Source organism: Leptonychotes weddellii, chromosome 10 (genome assembly GCF_054177405.1).
Source record: "Leptonychotes weddellii isolate Sample4059 chromosome 10, ASM5417740v2, whole genome shotgun sequence".
In the NCBI taxonomy this organism is placed as follows: Eukaryota; Metazoa; Chordata; class Mammalia; order Carnivora; family Phocidae; genus Leptonychotes; species Leptonychotes weddellii.
The window spans coordinates 29,602,318-29,606,046 of record NC_138378.1 but is presented as its reverse complement, the minus strand read 5'-3'; positions in this window follow the sequence as shown (position 1 = coordinate 29,606,046).

The following is a 3,729-nucleotide window of genomic DNA, read 5'->3' as shown; positions in this document are numbered from 1 at the left end:
ATATAATTTTAAAAGGAAGATCTTTCAGCAAATGAAACAGGAAAGCACATTATCTAAAAATCTTAAAACCCCATTAATTACAATGTTTTGATAAAGGCAGATCTTTTGGGTTTGTATGGAAACTTCATTACATAGATGAGCTAGATTAGATGATTGGCCATTGGTGATTGAATTCAACTTCCAGCACCTCTCCCCTCCCCCAGGCAGGTCAGGGGGTGGGACAGAAAATTCCAACCCCCTATCACAGGGTTGGCTCCCCCCCCGCCCCCCCCCCCACCCGCAACCAGCCGCCATCCTTAAGTGGGGTCCAAAAGTCACCTCATTAACATAACAAAAGACACCTGGGTTACTGTCCACACTTAGGAAATTCCAAGGGTTTTAGGAGCTCTGTGCCAGAAATGGGGATGAAGATCAAATATATTTCTTATTATAAACCAGAGTATCACAGCCAACCTTTTAATTGATTTTTTGCCCTCCTGCTCTCCCACTCTACTCAAAAGGCAAAAGTTGGGAACTTGTCAATAAACAATAGCTTATGTAGTTACTAAGTGGCGATAAAACAGTCCTGTCTTAACCTTGATGCTTTAAATATGTCATATCATTTATAGTATCATTTTCAGTATGTCACATGGAGCCATCTAGCTATTTACAAACCACCTAAGTATTAGTTAGAGACTGCTATTCTCAGAATCCCATGCGTCTCTGACTCGGCAAATCAATGCTCCTTCATGGCATACAATCCTTAATTTTAGGTTGTTTCAGATGCTTTACCGTGTCTCTTGAAAACTTATTTAGGGAGCCTGGGTGGTTCAGTCGTTAAGCGTCTGCCTTTGGCTCAGGTCATGATCCCAAAGTCCTGGGATCGAGTCCATCGGGCTCCCTCCTCGGCGGGAAGCCTGCTCTCCCTCTCCCACTCCTCCTGCTTGTGTTCCTGCTCTCGCTGTCTCTCTCTGTCAAATAAATAAAAAAATCTTAAAAAAAAATTAAAAAAAAGAAAACTTATTTAGATCCATTTATATTTCCTTGAGGTTGTGTGTTCCAATAATGTGGTTTCTACTAAATTAATCAATACTTTTCTAACTTCATTTGCAGGAGTTTAAATTTGCTGGCACTGAAAAGCCATTATCACCAGAAAACGTGCTCAAAGGCAGCAAGACAAATGAAGAGTTCCCAGAGGAACTGCCTCAAATTAAGGAGTATCATAGCGTCCTGATGAGGAGAGGGACTCAGGAAGCAAGCTACTTGGGCTTGGACAAGTGAATTAAACTCTGTATCCACGTATCTTTAATAAAAAATATAGTAATTTTTAAATAGAGAATGGATGTACTAGTTTATAGTAAATACTAACACAGAGATAATACTAATCTACCCTAGAAAGATTTTATAAGGATTTTAATAATTTAGTATATGTAAAGTGTTCAATAAATTTTGGCACATAGTAAGCACTTTATAACTGTTTATTCCATTAATACATTCTCACATTTTACATAGCCTAGTTTCTCTTGGGTTGGAATCATATTCATAATTGTGAGTCTGGAGCCTCCCAGCCTTTTTGATGCAATGACAGGATGTGTTAAGATGTTATGCAAAAATAACTTGTTGAACAGCACATCACACCTAATGGGCAGATCTGTGGTTATACTTATTACCCAAACAACAGCAAAACAAATCTTTCACTGGCAGATAATTTGAACTACTATGAATCACATGTTGGAAGAGAAGCTTATATCTATGAGAAATACAGGCTTCTTCCTAATGAACTGACCCCAACCTTTTTTTTTTTTTTTTCCCACACCTCAAAACCCACTTTGTCAGTCTGGTATCAAGATTTAAGAAGTGTAAGAATAGGGACCCCTGGGTGGCTCAGTCGGTTAAGCGTCTGCCTTCAGCTCAGGTCATGATCCCAGGGTCCTGAGATCGAGTCCCGCATTGGGCTCCCTGCTCCGCGGGGAGCCTGCTTCTCCCTCTGCCTCTGCCTCTCTCTCTATCTCTCATGAATAAATAAATAAAATCTTTAATAAAAAAAAAAGTGTGGGCGCCTGGGTGGCTCAGTCTGTTGGGCGGCTGCCTTTGGCTCAGGTCATGATCCCGGAGTCCTGGGATCGAGTCCCACATCGGGCTCCCTGCTCTGCAGGGAGCCTGCTTCTCCCTCTCCCACTCCCCCTGCTTGTGTTCCCTCTCTCGCTGTGTCTCTCTCTGTCAAATAAATAAGTAAAATCTTTAAAAAAAAAAAAAAGAAGTGTAAGAATAAATTTTTCCTAATGTAATGATTTTTATTCTGTTATTTTTTAAAAATTTTTTATTTGTTAAGCTTTTAAAATTTTAAAATAGTTTTAGATTTACAGAAAAGGCTTAAGACTGTTACAGAACTTCCATCCATCCTGCCCCTGATTTCCCCTATCGTTAACATTAGTATGGTCATAGAAGCTTCTATAAACATTTTGTGCAGGTGTTTGCATAGGCAAAAGTCCTCAAATCAGTTGGATGAATACCCAAGTGTACAATTGCTGGATTGGATGGTAAGATTATGTTTAGTTTTATAGAAACTGTCAAACTATCTTCCAAAGGGGTTGTTCCATTTTGCATTCTACCCAGCAATGAATGAGAACTCCTGTTGCTTCACTTTCTCACCAAAGTTTACTCTATCAAATTTTCCCCCTCAGTGTTAGCCATTCTAAGAAGTATGTCTCTAAGGAATAAGAAATGCCCTCTAAGAATAGTATCTCATTTTAATTTGTACTTCCTTAATGACATATGATGTTAAGCATCTTTCATATGTTACTTTCTATCTGTGTATCTTTTTCTGGTGAGATATCTGTTCAGTCTTTTGCCCATTTTTCTTATTATTCTCTTATTACTGAGTTTTGTATATTCTGGAACAAATCCTTTATTAGATAAGTATTTTGCAAATATTTCTCACAAACTCTGGCTTGTCTTTTCAATCTCTTATCAGTGCCTTTTGTGGAACAAGAGTTTTAATTTTAATAAAATTTAGCTTATCGATTTTTTTTCCTTCATGGATTGTGTTTTGTTGCTGTATATAAAAACTCATCACCAACCCAAGATCTCAGATTTTATCCTGTGTTTTCTTTTACAAGTTTTATCATTTTGCATTTTACATTTAGATTTTTGATTCATTTTGATTTTATTTTTGTGTAAAGTGTGAAGTCTGAGTCTAGGTTTCTCTCTCTCTTTTTTTTTTCATACAGCTGCCCAATTGCTCTAGTACAATTTTTTGGAAAAAAAAAAAACTACTTTATCCATTGACTTATTTTTGCACACTTGTCAAAAATTAGTTGACTATATTTGTGTGGTTCTGTTTCTGATCCCTATTCTATTCCATTTATGAATACATCTCTTCTTTTGCCAGAATGACGTTGTCTTAGAGTCTTAATACTGGCTAATGTGAGTCCTCTAACTTTGTTCTTCCTTATTGTGTAGGATAGTTTATACCCTTTGAATTTCCATATAAATTTTAGAATAATTTTGTCAATATTCAGCCACTCTGGAAAACAGTATGGCGGTTCCTCAAAAAGTTGAAAATAGAGCTACCATACGATCCAGCAATTGCACCACTGGGTATTTATCCCAAAGATACAAATGTAGGGATCCGAAGGAGTACGTGCACCCCAATGTTTATAGCAGCAATGTCCACAATAGCCAAACTGTGGAAAGAGCCAAGATGTCCATCGACAGATGAATGGATAAAGAAGAAGTGGTATATATATA